The sequence below is a fragment of the Phaseolus vulgaris genome, chromosome 1, assembly GCF_051622355.1.
Source record: "Phaseolus vulgaris cultivar YP4 chromosome 1, ASM5162235v1, whole genome shotgun sequence".
Lineage (NCBI taxonomy): Eukaryota > Viridiplantae > Streptophyta > Magnoliopsida > Fabales > Fabaceae > Phaseolus > Phaseolus vulgaris.
The window spans coordinates 11,017,581-11,041,820 of record NC_143498.1 but is presented as its reverse complement, the minus strand read 5'-3'; the positions used below and the strand labels follow the sequence as shown (position 1 = coordinate 11,041,820).

The 24,240-nt window shown below is 34.3% G+C and overlaps 2 long non-coding RNA genes across 2 annotated transcripts; both read left to right on the top strand.

Annotated features, from left to right (window-relative positions):
- Nucleotides 1-14,989: 14,989 nt before the first annotated feature.
- On the top strand, nucleotides 14,990-16,402 carry LOC137815439 (uncharacterized). Its single transcript, XR_011081745.2, has 3 exons — nucleotides 14,990-15,116; nucleotides 15,268-15,342; nucleotides 16,165-16,402. It is a non-coding gene; the product is annotated as an uncharacterized LOC137815439 (long non-coding RNA).
- Nucleotides 16,403-21,356: 4,954 nt separating this feature from the next.
- On the top strand, nucleotides 21,357-22,656 carry LOC137815438 (uncharacterized). The gene is made up of 3 exons (XR_011081744.2): nucleotides 21,357-21,452; nucleotides 21,604-21,678; nucleotides 22,500-22,656. It is a non-coding gene; the product is annotated as an uncharacterized LOC137815438 (long non-coding RNA).
- The last annotated feature ends 1,584 nt before the right edge of the window (nucleotides 22,657-24,240 follow it).

Below are 24,240 nucleotides of genomic sequence, written 5' to 3'. Positions count from 1 at the left end.
ACATCGCAAGTATTGGCCGAATGATTGCCCGCTTGCTCGATTAACATCGCAAGTGCCGGCCGAACACTCACCAAACTTGCTCGATTATCATCGCAAGTGTTGGCCGAACGATTGCCCGCTTGCTCGATTAACATCGCAAGTGCCGGCCGAACGCTCACCAAACTTGCTTGAGTAACATCGCAAGTATTGGCCGAATGATTGCCCGCTTGCTCGATTAACATCCAAGTGCCGGCCGAACACTCACCAAACTTGCTTGAGTAACATCGCAAGTATTGGCCCAATGATTGCCCGCTTGCTCGATTAACATCGCAAGTGCCGGCCGAACGCTCACCAAACTTGCTCGATTATCATCGCAAGTACCGGCCGCTCACTACTCTTTGATAGAGATGGAATTGAAAGATACCACAAGAATCATGGTCGTCATACACGAAGAATGTAGCTTTGAAAGATAGAATTGAAGAATTGATTCAAGTTGGGCAGTTGAAACGCTTTGATAGAGATGGAGGGATAAGGAGCAGACAAAGTCCAAGGCAGTTAAGCACTCATCCTTGTATGTAAAACCTTTCGGTCAAGGATGATTTTTCATGTATAAAGAGAGTCTTATTCAAGATTGAAACACTTAATGAAGAAGTTATTCACATGAAGAGTCAAATTGTTAAATCCATCAATGCTTCGCATACTTCAAACCTCTCGGTCCTGGATGCTTTCACTTCAAGTGAAATCCCTCCCGAGAGTGTATCTCGTACTTCAAACCTCTCGGTCCAGGATGTTTTCACTCCAGGTGAAATCCCTCCCGAGAGTGTGTCTCGATCTTCAAGCCTCTCGGATCAAGATGCTTTCACTCCAGGTGAAATCCCTCTCTCGAGTGTGTTTCAAAAAATCGAAAGGTTCCAATAGAAATCCGAGAGCTCTTATCAAAAAACCGAAAGGTTCCAATATAAAACCGAAAGGTCTTATAAAAAACCGAAAGGTTTTAATACAAAAACCGAGAGGTCTCATTTTTTGCATGGCAGAAAACAAAAACCGAGAGGTTTTATAAAAAAACCGAAAGGTTCCAATACAAAACCGAAAGGTCTTATAAAAAACCGAAAGGTTTTAATACAAAAACCGAGAGGTCTCATTTTTTGCATGTCAGAAAACAAAAACCGAAAGGTTCCAATACAAAACCGAAAGGTTCCAATACAAAACCGAAAGGTTCCAATACAAAACCGAAAGGTTCCAATACAAAACCGAAAGGTCTTAATACAAAAACCGAGAGGTCTCATTTTTTGCATGGCAGAAAACAAAAACCGAGAGGTTTTATAAAAAAACCGAAAGGTTCCAATACAAAACCGAAAGGTCTTATAAAAAACCGAAAGGTTTTAATACAAAAACCGAGAGGTCTCATTTTTTGCATGGCAGAAAACAAAAACTGAAAGGTTCCAATACAAAACCGAAAGGTTCCAATACAAAACCGAAAGGTCTTATAAAAAACCGAAAGGTTTTAATACAAAAACCGAGAGGTCTCATTTTTTGCATGGCAGAAAACAAAAACCGAAAGGTTCCAATACAAAACCGAAAGGTCTTATAAAAAACCGAAAGGTTTTAATACAAAAACCGAGAGGTCTCATTTTTTGCATGGCAGAAAACAAAAACCGAGAGGTTTTATAAAAAACTGAAAGGTTCCAATACAAAACCGAAAGGTTTTATAAAAAACCGAAAGGTTCCAATAAAAAACCGAAAGGTCTTATAAAAAACCGAAAGGTTCCAATACAAAACTGAAAGGTTTTATAAAAAACCGAAAGGTTCTAATACAAAAACCGAGAGGTCTCATTTTTTGCATGACATAAAACAAAAACCAACAGGTTTTATCGAAAAACCGAAAGGTTCTAATGCAAAACCGAGAGGTCTCAAGACAAAACCGAGAAGTCTAAATAAACATTGGCGTATCAGTATCAAGTCCAAAAGTTCAAGCCTATAAAAACAGTCAAAATTGGTCTCTAACTCAAAAATTAGAAAGTTCATAGACAATTAGTTTCGGTTCAAACTCAAAAATTGAAAGTGGACAATCACATCTTCACTTTATCTTTCATGCACATTTGTGATAAATAAAGATTATTCACTAGCAAATAATTGGGATACGTGTAAAGTAAATAGAATATTATATATAACTTGATGTTATACATCCAAAATAACCATCAAGTGGCTGGGAGAAAACATGTTACATCCTCAGTGCCACCCTGGAACTTTACTTGGGAGTTCTTACAAACCAACTAAAACAAGCTATTCGGCGCCGGCACGTCTAACATCATCAGTGCCACCATCTTCATCTTCATCATAAGGAATTTCACTGATGGGCATCAGTTCGTCATTATAAAAATCTTTGCCCATGTCGAAATTTCCAGCATCCAATGGAATCTTGCAAAAATACTCGGCTTGCTGGAGAGGTTTTACAAAACCCAACTTGTGTTGCTGAACAACATAACCCTCAGCTCGAGTAACCCTTGAATTCAACTGGTTTATCACAGATTCTAAACGAAGATTATTATCAGCTTCAGCGAAGTTTCCTTTCAAACGTTGAATCTCATTGTTGGCCGACCACTTACCAAATTTGCTCGATTGTCATCCCAAGTAATGGCCGGCCGCTCACTACGCTCGTTTGATTATGATCGCAAGTAATGGCCGGCCGCTCACTACGCTCGCTCGAAAGGTAAACGGCTCCAAACAATTGTTATCATTTTTCAATAAGTTATAGGACGAAAGGTTGACCGAAAGGAAAAAGGTAAACACATCTTCAAACAAAGAAAAAATTATGTTATTCAAGACTCTTGCTGGATTCAACCAACTCTTTATTCAGCTTCAAGATCTATAGCTTCTTCACTTGAACTCATCACTACTAACTTGCTCGATGACATTGCAAGTATTGGCCGAACGCCCGCTTACTCGATTATCATCACGAGTGCCGGCCGACCTCCCACCAAACTTGCTCGATGACATTGCAAGTATTGGCCGAACGCCCGCTCTCTCTATTATCATCGCGAGTGCCGGCCGACCTCTCACCAAATTTGCTCGATTCATCTCAATTACTTTCCTGATAGCCTCGTTACTCATGTCCAAGAATTCTATAAATTCATCAGAAATCGAAACAGAGCTTGAAGAAGACATTATACCTTTTGAGAGTATTCGGTTCAATCTTTCTGAATCAATAAAAACAAAAAACCCTTCCAACCGAAGCGTTACGATATCACAACTATAACTCGTCATGTTAATCGACATAATCAAGAAAAGTACACGAAACAAGGCAATACTTTGATACGGAAGGTATTAAATACAAAATTTGTCCTTTTCATTAGGCATAACGTCTTTTTCAAATCCTCATGCCTGGGGGGCTAGTGTACTGTCTAAGCCGAAAGGTCAACTGAAAGTCTCGACCGACCGAAAGGTTGTACGGCCGAAAGGTCAACCGAAAGTCTCGACGCCGAAAGGTCAACTGAAAGTCTCGACCGACCGTGAGGCTCTGACGCCGAAAGGTCAACTGAAAGTCTTGACCGATCGAGAGGTTGTGCGGCCGAAAGGTCAACCGAAAGTCTCGACCGACCGAAAGGTTGTGCGTAAAATTAAATTAGTGATTATAGCAAAGCCCATAAGATGGGCCCAAATATACAGGTGTGTGTTTTCAAAATGTTAGGTGCAAAAAGAAAAGACCTAAGTAACTCTTAAGCCCAATAAGAGAGCCTTATAAATAGAGGTTCAGCTCAAAAGGTAAGGAGAATTTCAATTGATCTGATAAGCAAAAAACTATATCTGACTTTGGCATCGGAGCGCCTTGCAGGTACACACACCCACCTGTGAGGAGAAGAAGCCGAGAGCCCAACCCGAGAAGAAGCCGAGATCACCTAGCTGAAGGAGAAGCCGAGAGCACCTAGCTGAAGGAGAAGCCGAGAGCACTTAGCCGAAAGAGAAGCCGAGAGCTCTTAGCCGAAGGAGAAGCCGAGAGCACTTAGCCGAAAGAGAAGCCGAGAGCATCTACCTTGAGGAGAAGTCTAGAGCACCCAATGTGAGAAGAGACCGAGAGAGTCCAGCCCAAAGTTCGGAAGATTTGTATAAGAGTTAATCTTGTCAACCTTATTTTAGTGTTCTTGGTCCTTGTTGTAAGAACACTACCCAAAAGTGGTTTAAATTTAAATCAGATAAACGAAACTACGTTTAATGTTTTATTATTAATTAATAATTATTTAGATACAACAAATTTATATATAAATGTTAAGACGTGTTTAATTTCAATAATTTAAATTTTTTAGTTATTTCTTTAAATTGGTTGGTCCAAAGCTCACATGATAGAGTTCATGTTACTGGTACGAAATATTCCCTTCCCAACCATATTTTCATCAAATCCAGTGTATCACTTCCAAATGACTTTTTGATAGTTTAATTCTGCATAGACCATGTTCTTATAACTTTCAAATCAATCATGTTTACTAATTATTCAAAGTAGTATCTATCAAATAGATCCATTGTGATAACATTAATCCTTTAGTCCTAATTAGACATCCAAACAACCCTAACATGTGACTTCAGTTTGTTCTAATTTTAAGGAAGAATACCTGTTTTAAATGGGTATAATACTATTTTTTTAATAGGATTGAGACACGATAGATACACAACGATTCTTAGTAACATGCCAGAATTTTGTAATATAATATTGTTTAATATTAAAAATTTTGGATAATTTATCGTATATGTTTTGGATTTAAATCATTTAGAGAAAAAGAGAATTTGCCTAGAAAGTTACATCCGATATGCTAGTTAATAAACTAAAGATTTCAACTTAAATATGGTCAAATATGGTTATCAGATTGATGATTTTTTTCTAACTCTTGACAAATTCTAAAGTTTTGACAACTTGAAGTTTCGTCTAGTGGATTCTAAAGGACAAATGGACTTGAGTCTTCGTCTTATCCTTAGTTTCATGAAATTTTGCAAGATTGATGAATCCAAGACTTAGTTTCACATGCTTAATCCAATATAAATCATGTAAGACAAAGCAAAATCACAATCTCATCTTACACATTATGAAAATATGATTTGGATTCAAGATGGAGGATTTGTCACGTGAACAAACGAAATGCATTGGTGAAATGAAGTTTTGTATGAATCACACACTCGAATAGTTAATTTAATAGAGTAAGTTTATTTAAACTAAGTATGAAAGTTACACAAAAACTTAGACCAAATAAAGGGATGTAAAATTATCTTGAGTCTTATCATATATCTTTTGAAAAATCTACCTATCATAAGATTGATCAAAGTTTCAAAAAACGAATTGACAAGACTACAAAATTAGGTCTCTTTCTCATAAGATTCAATTACTCGAATAAGAACAAAAATATTTTTTACCCCTAATTATTGTTCATGACATGACGAATTTAATATAAGGGATAAACTTGATTAATTTTTTTTTCTTCCATTCCATTAAAAACCTTTCATGTGTAAATTACAGAATTAAGTTTTATAATCACCTAGATGATTTATCCTTTTATTATCTCTTACAAACTTAATGTTAGAGTAAAATTCACTAGTCTCGTAGTTTTGATTTAGTGTTTGTCACAACAAAGTGTAACATGAAGATACTTTGTCCATAAGATGATGAATTATGAAAAACAACAGATCGTGTAAGACACAAGTATTTGTCTCACAAACGATACAACACCTTGTAGTCTTCATTTTTTTGGATAAGTGAAACCCCTAACAGACAATTAGCAAACGCAGTCTTTCAGCATACATTATACCTAACAAAAATATTCTTGAATTTTATTTCTATGTTGCAAGGAATGTCTTTGTCTTCTATCTACCTAGATGGTATGCAAATTATAAGTCTACATCAAAATCGCTTAGGATACAAGCTAAAGCTATTTTGTTTCAATAATCATCATGGCACAAGCTTACATTAACTCTAGTCAAGCTATCTATCTTTGCTTTTACTTTGTTCTGAGTAAAAATGTCTACGCCCTAGTGCTGATAAGTATTGTCAACTATCATATATTTCTAGAAGATAAGATTGTCATTTAATTCAATGCACCTCTACAACCACACTCGTCAGACAAAGGAAGATAAAGCTATCGGAGTTCAAAATCTCTCAATAATAAGAAAAGAATTTGCAACGACTCTTTCTTCCAAGTCCTATATAAAGTTATCCTTTGAATAAGAAAATAGAGAAGAGATAAATTGCTAAGTTCCAAAACACTGCTTAAATCTTTTTGTGTTTTTAAGTTTTATAGAGAACACTATTGTATTCACATAGCAAACTAGAAAAGACTTCATATCTTTATATGCATTGTAAGACGCTAGTCCTCTCAAGTGAGAAAAACCCTTGTGGTCTTTCACTACGAGAAATTTGTTATTTACATACCGATTATTATATACGGATTCAAATCCGTATGTAAATTGAACATTACATACGGATTTTACATACGGATTTGAATTTGTATGTAAAGTGACGTTACATACGGATTTGTACATACGGATTTAGATCCGTATGTAAAATCAGCATTACATACGAATTTTTACATATGAATTTTTACATACGGATCTGAATCCGTATGTAAAGTGAGCATTATATACGGATTTAGATTCATATGTAAAGTCAGCGTTACATACGAATTTTTATATACGGATTTGGATTCGTATGTAAAGTGAGCATTACATACATATTTTTACATACGGATTTGGATTAAATATTTTTAATAATTGTAATAATAATAATATTGATATTACTGACAATAATAATATTAATATTAATATTTTTATTAATATTAATAATTTAATAATATTATTAGTAATAAATTACTAATAATATTATTAAATTATTAATATTAATACAAATATTAATATTATTATTATCAGTAATATAAGTATTATTATTATTAATATTTATAAAACTAATAATATTTAAAATATTAATAATATTTACAATATTTAATAATATTTACAATATTTAATAATATTAACTATACTTAATAATATTTAATAATATTTTTAATAATAATAAATTTATAATGTTTATAATATTTAATAATATTTACAGTATTTAATAATATGAACAGTATTTAATAATATTAAAAATATTAATAATATGAATAATATAAATGATATTAAAAATAGTTAATAATATTATGAATGTTAATAATTTTAATAATATAAATTATATTAATAATATGATATTAATATTTATAATATTAACAATATTAACAATAGTTAATAATATTATTAATGTTAATAATTTTAATAATATAAATGATAATAATAATAATAAGTATAATTAAAATCATAATATGACAAAAGAATTTGTTTGATTTAGTGGTTAAAGCTTCTTTGGTAACCAAGAAATTTGGGTTCGAGTCGTTGTAAACAAGCTTTAGGTCTTTCGTGAGCTAGACTCTTATGTATGATGAGTAAAAAAATGCACACTCCCTTTAATTATATTATGTATTTATAAGTTTTTATAACTCTTTAAATAACTCTAAATAAGAAAAAAAATATTCACATATATTATTTACACTATTAAATAAACTAAATAATACACTAATAAATACTTTGTTTCTAGTTTTGTAATCAATCCATAAAGTTGTTGACTATTAAACTCAATTCACTCTAATATTCATATCAACCATAAAACACTCTAAATTTAAGTATTTAGAAAGTAGTTAGAAACAACCAAACTAGAAAAAAAAAAGATAATGATTTAAATTTTTGAAGAGTAAAATTTTTAAAAATAATTTATAAAAAATTAAAATTAAATTCTCAATGGACAATAATTTCAAATATAAGCACTAAAATCGAAATTGAAGAATTTTAAGTTATATAAAAAATATATTTTAAGTGCAAAATTTAATTAACTAATCACTTTTTCTCTTTTTGGGTAGTTTTCCCTAATTTATTTTCTTAAGGTTTTGTATTTTTCTAACTAATTAAGAAAAGTTTATACACTAGCACCACACGTTAACATTTTTTTGGTGTTTTTTTACTGATTATTGGGTGACAATCATTGTTTTGTTGGATGGTATTCCGTCTCATAACAACTTGTTGAGCAACCCAACGACAAATCTACCATTATATGCAGAAGGTTCTAGATTAACAATTATTCCATCTATTACTTTTTTAAATATATTTTAAAAAATTATCATTTAGATCAGAATAAAAAAAAAGGAGTGCTGAGTAAAAAATAATTAACATAAGAAAACAAGTTGAAAGAAATCATTTGTCTTTGTTAAATAAGGAACATGACAAAAAAAGATGTCACTCGGTCACAAATATTTAATTTTTCAATTAAATATAAAAATAAATAATGAAAAGAATAAACAAATCTGATTCCAAAACTACCCCTCAGCCGCATAAAAAAATGTGTAATTTTGTAAATCAATTCTTTAGCTTTAATTTATTCATTTATTATTTTTAAATGACAATACTTCCTTTATTTTCATGTCATTTTTTCCTCAAATGAATAGATATTTTTTACTCTACTTTTTTACAGGATCTTTCATTTTTCTTTCTTGCAACCGAACATAGGGGAACCCTATTAAGCTTCTTTTTAAAAAAATCAATATAATTTTTTTTCTAGAATAAAATATTTATATTTTCTACTTTATCATTTTTATTTTATATCACAGTATATATAAACTAATTAAAGATTTGGCGAAGGATAATGTTCCTGCTAGGGAGATGGGACCTAGATAACTATTGAAGTCTTCTTCTCCTTTCTTCGGTCGGGCAGGTGACTGGGTGATGAACTGGGATTCTTCTCGTCTTCCTGCTTATCCTTCGGTACTCGGGACTCGGTCGTCGGGTGAACACGGGATGGTGGGGGTACCTGCGAAGGCACTCCGACGCTCAAGTCAGTAAAGCGGGTGGTCAGCTCTCAGGTAGGTGAACAGTAATAAATGACGTACCTTACTCCTTGGGATGCGTACTATTTATATTATTCTAGTGGGCCTACCTTATTGGGCCCATTTATCGAGGTGGACACCTCTTAGGTTTGCATTACCTAATTCTTAATGATAGATTAACTTCACTAATCTTGGTTTGAACGTTAACTGTAATAGGGGTCGGCCGTCGAGCAAATCATCATGGCATGGGTCGGCCATCGGCCATATTCCAGTGGTCTCGGTCATCTCGGCCAAGTCTTCTAAGGTCTCGGCCTCTCGGTCGTCTCGACCAAGTCTTCTAAGGTCTCAGCCTCTCGGTCGTCTCGGCCAAGCCTTCCAAGGTCTCGGCTTCTCGGCCAAGTCTTCTAAGGTCTCGACCCCTCTGTCGTCTCGGCCAAGCCTTCCAAGGTCTCGGCCTCTCGGCCAAGTTCCCCTGGTCTCGGTCAGGTGGACCTCGGCCTCGCCCATACCGGTACAAATAAGAACATAAATAATAATAAAATTATTTGTATTATTTTAAACTTTGATACAGTTAAAAAAAAATAAAAAATAAATAAATAAAAATAAATAAATAAATAAAAATAAATAAATAAATAAATGCGTTCCTAATTAATTATTTCAGCATTTGGGTTGAGCCTGTTGCTCACATGTGGATAGGGTTGAACATTTCAAGTTTTCAGTTATGAAGTCAAAGTCTACAGATTCACCATCAATCAGCACTGATCTTATGATGAATAATGAAATTATTTTTCTGGAAAAATGAGGAAAGAGGAAATGTGGCAGGGTCACTGAGGAAAATTATGACAACTTGAGGCATTTTAAAAATTGATAGATGCTGTTTCTTGAAATTTCCAACATGATATTTCCACATCATTAACTTAAATTTATTTGATTAATTGCTTATGTTTATTGAAGTAGTTGACTCAACATATATATCTTATTTCATCAAGCATTTCATTATATGATAGACGTTGACATTTAAGAATTTAGAGAAAGTTGGATTCTCTTCTCATTAATGTATATACATTGGTGGGATGCTAATTAGCAAAGTAAATGCAATCTTGCCTACGTTTGGATAATGTTTTAAAGAAGTAGTTGTAGAAAAAATAAAATTAAACTAAAATTTAAAACTTTTTTATGGCTTAAATCAAGTTACAATATATTTTTTTTGAATTATGAAAAACACTTTATTTATTTATTTTTAAAATATTTCTTAACAAAAGTTAAAAGATATGTTATATTGATTCATCTATACCTATAGGATTCTTTCTTATAAATTTTTCTCATGTTATTATATGTCTTTTTATTATTTTATTTTTTAATAAATTTTAAAATTACAATAATCATTTGTCATTTCGTCATTATTCTTGTCAATAAACAGTTTTTATCATTTATCATCCACTCAATTTCAAAGATAAACAAGAGTAACACAATGACACCTCTAATGGCCTCCATTTCTGCTTTAGAAAGATCACTCATTTTCATTGTAACAGTCGTAAAAGAAAAAAGCGTCCCTGCCCCCACACCTTTTTTTCCCTTTTTCTCTCTCCCTCTTCCTTCTCTCTTCAATTTCTCTCCCATAGCTCATTTGTTCCAAAATCTGATCACACCATGTTGTAGTTGAAGATTCAAACTAAATTTCTATCCGATCAGATTTTCAAACAGAGTAAGTTCATTTTTACTATAGAGATCCCTTATTCTCTGTTTTCCTCTATGATTTAGTCATCAATCTTAGTGGGGTCAATTGAGAAAAGGAATCCTCTCAACTTATTCTATTATATACTAAATTTTTGTTATATTTGGATAACTTGTATTAGACCCTTGTATTTTGAAGCTTATCCACACTTAGAGACTAAAATTCTAGAGGTTGCCTGGAAAACAAGAAATTAAGATAAGGGAAACTAACATTAATTTTTAATAGCACCCTAAGCTAGAAGATCTGAATGTGGAGGAGACGTGGTCCCAATATTCAATTTCTCTTGTAGGGATGATGTGAGGTTATATATTATGTTATTTGTTTATATATTATTTAAACTCGCAAAAATATTAGATTTTGATGGTTTAGTATTTAAGTGTTGTTTTTTTAATGTTAAATAGACTTTTGAATGTTGTGAACCACATTTTGAATGATGAAAATGGTATGGAATTGAATTCATACATTTTGGATAATGTATGGACTAATATTGGTTTGTGTATTAAGTATTGATGCTTATGTGGTAACAAAGATCTTCGAGCTTCACTGATGATCTAAGTCACATAAACTAAGATATTAGGTGGTGAGAAGCTGATAGAGGAGTTCATGCACACCGTGACATATGAGATGCACGACTTGGGTTGTATTGAACTTACCCTGATCCTTTCTGTTGGATTTGCTGGTAATCTTTGGATCATGTGTTAGTCTCTGGTAGGACTTACTTAATATGGGTCTTCCGGAAGGCGTCAGTTGTTATTCTGTTTGTTGAATATCATGGATGTGTAAATCCATTGAGATCTATGTGATTTTTATGTTGGAATTTGAAGAAGATTGAATAATTGAGAAATTGATCCATGTAATTTGGTTTTCTCTTTTAATTTAATTGTATATATTATAAAATTTTATTTTTACTAGCTTACCCTTGCTTTTCTTGTTGTGTTTGAACTGCGATGACTGTACTATGTACACGATATGTACACAAGCAGATGATAATACAGGTGCAAGAGAGCCTGGAAGGCTTTAAAGTTTGTTTTGAGTTATGAATTGTAAATATTTATATTTCTATAAGTACTAATCATGCATTATGAATGTTCTAGAAAACTCTAAGCTTGAATAAAAATCTATAAAAATTGTATTATAATAATGGGAATTATTTTTGGGATGTTTAGCAACGTCATTGAAATTCTCGAAGAACACAGTTTGGTCAAGTCCATCACCAACATTTTGAATTACGTGCTCCTTACCGGTCAAGGTCTATTGTGACTTCGACCTCACCGCGGAGTCTTTCTAGCTGACAACCTCCTCGACATCATCGTGTTGTCCTGGTTCCACCGTTGCGACCACCACACGGTCGTTTTGATCGGTGGCGCCATCGCACGCGTGGATGACATCTCAGGAAAATTCCTCGAAAGGCTCAAACTTGACCCTTTGTCCTTGGAGAAGAACAATGTGGGTATCTCCAACACCGTTGAACGAATTCAAAAGTGAGGCTTTTCGTGTTAGTGGAGAGCGATGGAATCCACAAATACCCAAATTGTTTCCCCTTCTTCTATGTGATTTTTCTAAAACCCCAATTTCCTAAGAAAAGTTGAATTAAATCTCTCATTTAAAAACTATAGGTTTTAAGGTGAATGTACTGGACCAGAGCGCTCAAAGCTCAACGCTCAGTGATTGGACCTCGGCACCTGCCATAGACAGGTCAACTCGGTTCTTGGGCCAAATTGGCGAGCCATGTGATTGGGCCCCAGATGTATGTATTAGTCCCTTTTTCGTATTAGTCCCTTTGTGCATAAAACCTAGGTGGCTAGCGAGGGGTAGTTTTGGACCTAGGGGTGTGCTTAATGCGCAGGGAGTCTAGCTTAAGTAAATATTTTCTTTTAAACCTAAGTCCATGTGTGCTAGGGCACTAAAGGTTAGGTTGCATGTATTCAGAAGAGGACCGTAGCGCTACGCTGAGGGTGGCTACTTAAATAGATTGGATCCCTAATGCTGGTACATGAGTTGGTACCTGGTGGTTATTCTGTTATTATTTTATGCACTCCCTAGAGGAAAGATTCCGATCTGATGTAGCACCCTGAGAGTGTGCCCTTTAGCATAATATTTTCCTGTTGAATATGCTTTTAGTTGAGATTATATTTTCGTGATAGAAAGTTGTTACAAGAGGTAAACTATAAAAGGGACTTGAGATCCCAGGTTAAGGTACGCTGTTTCTAAGACTGAAACTTGTTACTCCTCGTTTCTTATAAGTCATGTACCGTCTTGATCATTGAAGTGCAATCAACAGGTAGGGCCCCCTCTGTCTCAACGGAGTTGCGTTCCAACATAACAAAGGGAAGAACAAATTCCAAAGATAGATAGTATCAGAACTTGTCAGTCAACCGTGAATATTTAATTATGATTGAAAAAAGAGAGTAAAATATTCAAAATTGAATCAATTCAAAAAGAGAAATATTTTAAAATCATTTTTTTTTAAATTTTAAAATCATTTTAAATACTCATAAATCAATTAAAATTAAATTTTTGATGAATTTTATATTTTATTAATTTCTTAATTAATTACTTTAGTTCAAATTTTATATTGATTTTTTTTTGTATTTATTACATTAAACTATAATATTATACATTTAGAGTTAGTTAACGACTAAAACATATATATTTATTAAAAATTGTTTTTATATTTAATTGTATTATATCTATAATTTTGAAAACATGGTAATAAAAATGTAAATATGTATATTTGTTCTCTACAAAATGTTTCGAAATTGTAAATTACTTTATATATATCTATGTTTTCTTACCTAAAAAAGATAAACATATTATTTAAAAAAAAATATTTTCAGGACCCACTCAACCTTTATTTATAATAATTGTGAATTTAAATGAAGGTTTATTTAAGTTAACCAACATAATTTATTAAAAATACTTTAATTTTATTTAAAATGTAAAACTATTAACTATTAAATTTAGTTTTATTTTAATTAAACATAACATTTAGTCAAAGTAAATAATATTTTCCAATTCAATTTAGATTAGATCTTTTATTTTTATAACCATAAACTTTTTTTAAAATACTAAAATAAAAAATAGTATATTTTTCTATAACTACTTCATATTTGTAATTTCTATTATATAGATAAATTAACAATCTTACCATTAGAAACTATATATATATATATATATTTACATTTTTGTTACCTAATTTATATTTTAAAATATATATCAAGGAGAATTTTAACTTTACAAAAAAAAAAAAAAACTACCAACATCTATCAATTGAATTAAATCAATCACATATATTAACAACTTCATCATCTTTTCATTAAGTTAAATCAATTCACTTCGTATAGAGAAATATGCTAAATATGATATAGAGTCCATAATTGAAATTTAATATACATATAAAAATAATTTTAGACGAGTTAAAATTGAAAAAAAAATTGAGTGTAGAGAATGATTGAAAATGGAAGTTATTTTATTTGATATGTGAGATTTGATGTGGAAATGGGTAAGAGTATGTTTTCTCTTTCTTCCTGTTGTTGTATTAAAATAAGGAATTAAGAAAAAAGTGAGGGGAATCATATAAAAAAATGTACATTAATATTAATTTAAAAATAATTTTATTTTTTAAGTAATTCATATGAAATGACAAAATACTCTATTGCATTAATAAAATAAGATATTAAATAAGGATAGAATCGGAAAAAAAAATTTGTACACCAAAAAACGGTTATAATGAAGAATCTCATTTATTTATTTATATATATATATATATATCCTTATTAATTGATACAATAATATTAATTTCCTTTTAATTTATTTATGCTCTACTTTTTCTTAATCATAATATGTTTTGTGAAGTATCTTACATAAGATTTTTTTAAATTATTACTATGTGTTTTTACGTTTTTTTAGTATATCTTTAACTCTACCCAAACTTAAAACACAAGTTTATAACATCTAAGAAGTTTACATAACCAAATTATTTCAAAATTTCTATAAGTATATATATCCACACAACAGAAATTTCTCATTGTCATCTATAATTCTTTTTATGAACCAATAAGCTTATGTGTATAAGTATCAAGTTCTCATACTTTTTTTTTATCAGCAAAGAATGAATATAAATTAAAGGGATACAAAAGGGGTATCCCAACCCTTTTACACTTATCAGATCGCACAGTAATTCCATCCCACAAAGGGAAAAAAATGCAATGCTGATAATTACAGAAAAATTAGAAGTCTTACACTAGTGCTTGGCTCTATCGAACAACAAAAAAGAAAAACACCCAATAGTGTGAAAGACCTCTGTAACGGCACTTTTTTTTAAAGAAACAGAAACAACGTGCCACATTCTTCTTCACACCATAGTACCATCTTTTCTTCTTTCTCTCTCTCTCTCCAATTCTCTTCTCTCCCTCTCCCTTAATTTCTCTCCCAATCTTCATCTATTTTAGAATCTGATCATACCACGCTGTAGCAGAGGAGTTAAGGAACATTTCTACCCGATCAGATTTTCAAACAGAGTAAGTTCACTTTTACTCTAAATATCCTTTGTTCTCTGTTTTTCCTTAGGATTTAGTCATCAATCTTGGTGGGGTCAGTTGAGAAGTTTAATCCTCTCAACTTATTCTATTATATACTGAAACTTTGTTCTGTTTGGATAATTTGCATTAGGCCCGTAAACCTTGAAGCTTATCCAAACGGTGGGGAATAAAATTCTAAAAGTTGCTTGGAAAGCAAGCAATTGAGGTAAGGGAAGCTAAATTTAATTTTTAATAGCACCCTAGGATAGAAGATCTGAATGCGGAAGGGACGTGGTCCCAATATTGAATTTCTCTTACAGGGGTGTTATTTGTTTATATATTGTGTGTTTGTTTATATATTATTTAAATTTGTGGAAATATTGGGTTTTGATGATTTAGTATTAAAGTGTACTTTTTTTATGTCAAATAAACTTTTGAATATTGTGGATAACTTTTGAAATAATATTGTATGACGAAATGGTATGAAATTGAATTCATACATTTGGGATAATGTATGGACTGATGTTTGTTGTGTATTAAGTATTGATGTCGGGATAATGTATGGACTGATGTTTGTTGTGTATTAAGTATTGATGCCTATGTGGTAACAGAGATCTCCGAGCTTCACTGATGATCTAAGTCACATAGACTAAGATATCAGGTGGTGAGAAGCTGATGGGGGAGTTCATGCACACCGTGACATATGAGATGCACGACTTGGGTTGTATTGAACTTACCCTGATCCTTTCTGTTGGATTCGCTGGTAATCTTTGGATCAGGTGTTAGTCTCTGGTAGGACTTACTTAATACGGGTCTTCCGGAAGACGTTGTTTGTTGAATATTCTGGATGTGTAGATCCATGTGAGATCTATGTGATTGTTTTAATGTTGGGAATTGAAGAAGATTGTGTAATTTGAGAAATTGATCATGTAACTTGGTTTTCTCTTTGGATTTAAGTGTGTATATTATAAAATTCTATTTTCAGTAGCTTACCCTTGCTTTTCTTGCTGTGTTTGAACTGCGATGACTGTACTATGTACATGAGCAGATGACCATACAGGTGCAGGAGAGCCTTAGAGGTTACATAGTTTTATTTTGAGCTGTGGATATGTAAATATTTGTATTTCTATAAATCCTAATCATGTATTAGGAATGTTTTGAAAAACTCCAAGTTTGTATAGAAACTGGTAGAACTTTTATTGTAATAGTTATATGTAAATTATGGGGTGTTACATTTAATGGTATCAGAGCGGTTCATCCTTAGGATAACCTGAGGGTAGTGGGTTTATTCTGTTTCTCCTGCGTGTAGATTTTTGGTTACATCTAGCCTCAAGACTTAGTTAAAAGTTTCTAATAAGATGTTTGACAAAGTTTTTTCTTGAAATCTTGTTGTGTTCGAGTCAAGTTAATTGTTATGAATAAAGATGAAAGTATTAAGAATGAAAAGAATCTTGATAGAGTGGTGAGGGTGCACACTCATGACTAGATCAAGATTATTTTCTATCTTAATTCTAAGTAGCTAGAGTACATTTTAGGGATAAGTTTTGATTGGTTTTTACTTGTTTCGTATGATTATTTCTTTGAAGTTAATTTGTCTTAAAGATGTAGTTGAAAATGTTTAGTAATTTCTAATCCAATTCTTTATGTGCTTAGTAGATGGCACGTAGACCACCTACTCCTCCTCCACCAGTAGATATACCCAACTTAGCTCGGGCAATAGAGATGATGGCAACAACCTTGCAACAACAGAGTGCTACTATGGCACAACAGCATCAGGCCGCCCTTCATCAATTAGAAACAGCTAGATTAGCAGCAGAAGCATCTCAACTTCATCAACAACCCCATACCTTTAGTCTGGAGGATTTTCTGAGACACAATCCACCCAAATTTAATGGCAAGGTAAATCCAGATGGAGCAGACCAGTGGGTGAGAGACATAGAAAGAATCTTTGAAGCTACTCAATGCCCGGAAAAGAGAAAGTTATCCTATGCCATTTATGTACTAACTGAAGAAGCTAAATTCTGGTGGATAGGCATGAAACAAATGATGGAAGACAAAGGAGAAGATGCCACTTGGGAGAACTTCAAAGTAAGATTCCTGGAGGAGTATTTTCCTGATAGTGTCAGGTATGCAAAAGAAATTGAATTCATGCAGCTGGAACAAGGAAATCTTTCAGTCACTGAATATGCTACTAGGTTCAAACACCTAGCTAGATTCTACACCCAGACCATGACTGAAGCTTGGAGATGTAGAAAATTTGAATTTGGGTTGAAGCAAGAACTTAAAGAAGTGGTGATTCCTATGTCCATTAGAGATTTCCCTGCTCTAGTGGAGAAAGCAAAAGTAGTGGAGAGTTTGAAAAATAGTAGCAGACTTGCTAAGCCTCAAGTGGGAGGACCTTCTAAAAGCATGCCTAAATATGAAGATAGAAAGAAACCTTATTTCAGACCTCAATCTTATAGCTGTGGAAGACTCAGTTCTCAATCACCACCTAGTTTCAAATGTTTTCGATGCGGTGGGCCACATGTTGTTAGATTTTGCCCTCATCCAGTGTCAAATGTGACATGTGATAGATGTCACAGGTATGGTCATGCAACAAAAGACTGTCGTGTCCAATTGGGAGCTCCAAATTCTGGCGGAGTGCAGCAAGTACAACAAAATAGTAATAAAAAACCCAAAGCTGCTGGCAGAGTTTTTGCTATTAGTGGAGTTGAAGCTTCACAGTCTGATAGCCTTGTTAGAGGTATTTGTTCTATCCTTGGAACACAATTATCTGTATTGTTTGATTCTGGGGCAACCCATTCTTTTATATCTTTTGATTGTGCTAAGAAACTTAAGTTGCCAGTCCGAGAATTAGAATTTGAGTTGGTGGTATCTACACCAACAGAAGGTATTATAGTAACTTCTTCCATGTGTGCTGAGTGTCCAGTAATTATAGATGGGCAGAGATACAAGATCAACATGATTTGTATACCTCTAAAAGATTTGGAGGTTATCTTGGGAATGGATTGGTTGTCTGCTTATCATATCCTTATAGATTGTGGTCGGAAGAAGTTAATTTTCCCTAAATTAGAAGGAATGCAGGTTATCTCAGCTCATCAGTTTGAGAGAGAGATACGAGAAGGTGCAGAATGTTTTATGCTCTTGGCTTGTTCTATAGTTACTGATAAAGTACAAAAAGATATGTTTGTAGTTCAGGAGTTTATGGATGTATTTCCTGATGAGATTCCTGGACTTCCACCTAAAAGAGAGATAGAGTTTGCAATAGACTTGATTCCCGGAGCAGGCCCTGTGTCAATTTCTCCATATCGGATGGCACCAGCGGAGTTAGCTGAATTGAAGAAACAACTAGAAGACTTATTGGAGAAGCAATTCATTCGACCTAGTGTTTCTCCATGGGGAGCTCCAGTGCTATTAGTGAAGAAGAAAGATGGTTCGTCACGTCTATGCATAGATTACAGACAATTAAACAAGTTAACAATAAAGAATAAATATCCTCTTCCTAGAATTGATGACTTGATGGATCAGTTGCATGGGGCAGTTGTCTTTTCTAAGATAGATTTGCGCTCAGGTTATCACCAAATTCCAGTGAAAGCAGGAGATGTTCAGAAGACTGCTTTTAGATCAAGGTATGGTCACTATGAATTTCTGGTTATGCCATTTGGGGTGACTAATGCTCCAGCTATTTTCATGGATTATATGAATCGGATATTCAGACCTTTTCTTGATAAGTTTGTGGTAGTGTTCATCGATGACATCTTGATCTATTCTCGTACAAGGGAAGAACATGCAGAACATCTTAGAACCGTCCTGAACATTTTGAGAGAAAAACAGTTATATGCTAAACTTTCAAAATGTGACTTCTGGATGTCAGAAATACAATTTTTAGGACATGTCATCTCTGCACAGGGAATATCAGTAGATCCTTCTAAAGTGGAGGTTGTACTTCAGTGGGAACGTCCTAAAACAGTTACTGAAATTAGAAGCTTTGTCGGGTTAGCAGGATATTACAGGAGATTTATAAAAGGTTTTTCTAAAATAGTGGCTCCTTTGACCCAATTGACTAGAAAGGATCATCCTTTTGCATGGACTGAACAATGTGAGAAAAGCTTTGAAGAGTTGAAAAGAAGGTTGACTAATGCTCCTATATTGACAATCCCTGATACCAATCAGTCTTTTGAAGTTTTCTGTGATGCTTCCTATCAGGGATTGGGTTGTGTTCTAATGCAGAATAAGAAAGTTGTTGCCTACGCTTCTCGTCAGTTAAAGGTGCATGAAAGAAATTATCCAACTCATGATCTAGAATTGGCAGCAGTTGTCTTTGCTTTAAAAATATGGAGACATTTTCTTTACGGAGTTAGTTTTAATGTGTTCAGTGATCATAAAAGCTTGAAGTATTTGTTTGATCAGAAGGAGTTAAATATGAGGCAGAGGAGATGGATTGAATTTTTAAAAGAGTATGATTTCCAGCTAATATACCATCCTGGGAAGGCAAATGTTGTTGCAGATGCGTTGAGTCGTAAAAAGATACAAATGTCTTCGCTTATGATTAGAGAGTTAGCATTGATTGAAGATTTCAGGAGTATGAATTTGAAGGTTTCCATGTCTTCAAATTGCATTAGTTGTAATACACTTGTTATAACTAATGAATTTTTGGAGAAGGTGAAGGAGAAGCAGTTGGAAGATTCAAAATTGAAGAACTTCATGGGCTTATTAAATATTGAAAAAGCTAAAGACTTCTCTTTAGGAGTGGATGGTATTTTGAGATTCAAAAATAGAATATGTATACCAGAGGATAATGAACTAAAGCAAACAGTTTTATCTGAAGGTCATAAAAGCAAACTCAGTTTACACCCAGGGATGACCAAGATGTATCAAGATCTCAAGAAGTCTTATTGGTGGCATGGCATGAAGAATGATGTGGCCAAGTTTGTAGCTGCTTGCTTGACTTGTCAGAAATCAAAGATTGAACATCAACGACCTGGAGGCATGTTAACTCAGTTAGACATTCCAGTGTGGAAGTGGGATAGTATCTCAATGGATTTTGTTACCCACTTACCACATACTTTGAGGAAGCATGACTCTGTTTGGGTCATAGTGGACAGGTTGACAAAGACGGCACACTTCCTACCTATAGACTTGAGAATCTCTATGCGAAAGTTGGCCCAAATTTACATAGATGAAATAGTCAGATTGCATGGTGTACCCTCCAACATAGTTTCAGATAGAGATCCTAGATTCACCTCCAGATTCTGGCAAACACTTCAAGAAGCTTTGGGAACTAAACTCAGACTTAGTTCAGCATATCATCCTCAGACTGATGGACAATCAGAGAGAACTATCCAGTCCTTAGAGGATTTACTTAGGACTTGTGTGTTAGATCATTTGGGCAGTTGGGATGAAATTCTACCATTGGTAGAGTTCACTTACAATAACAGTTACCAAGCTAGCATAGGAATGGCTCCTTTCGAGGCATTGTACGGAAGAAAGTGTAGGACACCTCTGTGCTGGTTTCAGGATGGTGAGAGTGTGTTAATTGGACCAGAATTAATACAACAAACCAATGAGAAAGTCAAAATGATTCAGGAAAGATTGAAAACATCTCTCAGCAGGCAAAAATCTTATGCAGATCAAAGAAGAAGACCTTTAGAATTCTCTGCGGGTGAGCATGTCTTTTTGAGAGTTACACCGTTCACTGGTGTAGGAAGAGCACTCAAATCCAAGAAATTGACTCCTAAGTTCATAGGACCTTATCAAATTCTCAGGAGAATAGGCCTTGTGGCTTACGAAATTGCTTTGCCTCCTCCTTTAGCTAACATTCACAATATTTTCCATGTATCCCAACTAAGAAAGTATGTGCCTGATCCTAGCCACATTCTAGAGTCTGATTCCATCCAGGTGAAAGAAAATTTATCGTTTGAAGTGAAGCCAATCAGAATTTTAGATTCACAAGTGAAACAACTTCGTGGAAGAAGTATTCCCATGGTGGAAGTATTGTGGGATCTCACCTCTGGAGATTCCACTTGGGAAATTGAAGAAGTGATACGAGCATCATACCCTAATCTCTTTCTTGGTAAGTTCATTTTCGAGGACGAAATTTTTTGTAGTTGGAGATAATGTAACGACACTTTTTTTTAAAGAAACAGAAACAACGTGCCACATTCTTCTTCACACCACAGTACCATCTTTTCTTCTTTCTCTCTCTCTCTCTCCAATTCTCTTCTCTCCCTCTCCCTTAATTTCTCTCCCAATCTTCATCTATTTTAGAATCTGATCATACCACGCTGTAGCAGAGGAGTTAAGGAACATTTCTACCCGATCAGATTTTCAAACAGAGTAAGTTCATTTTTACTCTAAATATCCTTTGTTCTCTGTTTTTCCTTAGGATTTAGTCATCAATCTTGGTGGGGTCAGTTGAGAAGTTTAATCCTCTCAACTTATTCTATTATATACTGAAACTTTGTTCTGTTTGGATAATTTGCATTAGGCCCGTAAACCTTGAAGCTTATCCAAACGGTGGGGAATAAAATTCTAAAAGTTGCTTGGAAAGCAAGCAATTGAGGTAAGGGAAGCTAAATTTAATTTTTAATAGCACCCTAGGATAGAAGATCTGAATGCGGAAGGGACGTGGTCCCAATATTGAATTTCTCTTACAGGGGTGTTATTTGTTTATATATTGTGTGTTTGTTTATATATTATTTAAATTTGTGGAAATATTGGGTTTTGATGATTTAGTATTAAAGTGTATTTTTTTTATGTCAAATAAACTTTTGAATATTGTGGATAACTTTTGAAATAATATTGTATGACGAAATGGTATGAAATTGAATTCATACATTTGGGATAATGTATGGACTGATGTTTGTTGTGTATTAAGTATTGATGTCGGGATAATGTATGGACTGATGTTTGTTGTGTATTAAGTATTGATGCCTATGTGGTAACAGAGATCTCCGAGCTTCACTGATGATCTAAGTCACATAGACTAAGATATCAGGTGGTGAGAAGCTGATGGGGGAGTTCATGCACACCGTGACATATGAGATGCACGACTTGGATTGTATTGAACTTACCCTGATCCTTTCTGTGGATTCGCTGGTAATCTTTGGATCAGGTGTTAGTCTCTGGTAGGACTTACTTAATACGGGTCTTCCGGAAGACGTTGTTTGTTGAATATTCTGGATGTGTAGATCCATGTGAGATCTATGTGATTGTTTTAATGTTGGGAATTGAAGAAGATTGTGTAATTTGAGAAATTGATCATGTAACTTGGTTTTCTCTTTGGATTTAAGTGTGTATATTATAAAATTCTATTTTCAGTAGCTTACCCTTGCTTTTCTTGCTGTGTTTGAACTGCGATGACTGTACTATGTACATGAGCAGATGACCATACAGGTGCAGGAGAGCCTTAGAGGTTACAGAGTTTTATTTTGAGCTGTGGATATGTAAATATTTGTATTTCTATAAATCCTAATCATGTATTAGGAATGTTTTGAAAAACTCCAAGTTTGTATAGAAACTGGTAGAACTTTTATTGTAATAGTTATATGTAAATTATGGGGTGTTACAACCTCCAACACTCCCTCATAGTATCTTCCTCTACGCTAGATTGTAGGCATTTGGTGATATCTTCACAGCCACTTCCAATGTTTCGCACCTGACGACAAAAAACCAGCAGTTCCTTGCTTCTGCTATTCATCAGTTGCTGCTTTAAATTCGAACCAGTCAATTGGAGCCCAACCATCAAAACTCCAGCACCAATGCAAACAACCAGCTTGCTATTATCAGTTTATCAATTCTTTTTCTTCCTCTGTTTTCCTTCAGAACCCATTGTTGCGTCGTCCTTCTACCCTTGCCCAGCCCAAAATTGCATCACACCTTATGCACCTTTCATATACCCATGCTCCTACCTCGTATCCACTAAGTTTGGTAGGGCCCATGTATGCAACATGTGTTTACTCACCCTACACCGACCAGCACAAAACCCCATCCATAGAGAGCAAGCAAACTAATAAGCTACCTATCAGCAGCAGCGAACCCAGATTATGTTCTGGTACTGTCCAACAACCGCCCCTGCATGGTTTAGTGTTGCTACAGCAGGGTTGATGATATGCATCAACTCTCCCTTAACACTCCAGCAACTCACCACGCTGCCACGTTCGTGACTTCAGTTAGGTGGCATCCTCCAAAACCCATTAACCATCTAGTCTAACTGAGCTAGAATCCCATTTTAACACTTGCAGCCTTATCAGTACCCTACCTTTGCAACAACATGGAGTTTTTATTCCTTCATTCCTTATGTGCTGCCAAGCTACAGAAGTAAAATCACTACAGTGACTACAAAAACCCGAGCCAGCGCAGCTTTGTCATTCTGTAATTCCACACCTGTATCAAGAATTTGTATACCAGAACAACAGTGATAATGACCACCCTTTTTTAGCAAGAAACCAGATACAAACCTCCCAACACAGGGCCAAGCAGCCATCATATTGTTCACGCGCCCCTTACCTTGGGGTCCCTATTATTATAACTCTTGATACAAAGCATTGGATTTAAGATCCAATCTGTGAAGGAGTAGTTAAACCGGTGAGCTTTATTCTTCATCCAAAGCCACGACTTGAGCTGTGCTTGTTGTAATACCTCTTCTGCATCTACTACACTTTGCTTGAAGACAACCGCATTCCTATGTTCCCAAATGCATCGTACAAGGGCTGCCCAAATTCCTTTCCAAACCATATTTTGCTTTTTGCTAAGCTGAACCAGACAGAAGCTTTCAAAATGGTTGTTCAACTCATTATGTTGAGCAGATAATATGCCAATCCACCTATAACATAACTCCCACACCCGCACAACCACATCACACTCCATAAAGAGGTGTTGACAAGATTCAACCTTGATTTGGCAAAACACACAAAGGTTAGAGTCCAGCATCACTCCTCTCCTAGTCAAGCATTCTCTAGTTGGTAGTCTATCCAGCAAGGCCCTCCATGCGGTAGTCAAGACATTGGGAAAGGCCTTAGCCTTCCACAGCAACTGAAAGACTTCAACAGGATGACCCTTACCTCTCTTGGCTAAAGTTGCATAGGCTGATTTCACAGAAAAGCACCCCTGTTCGGTATTCCCC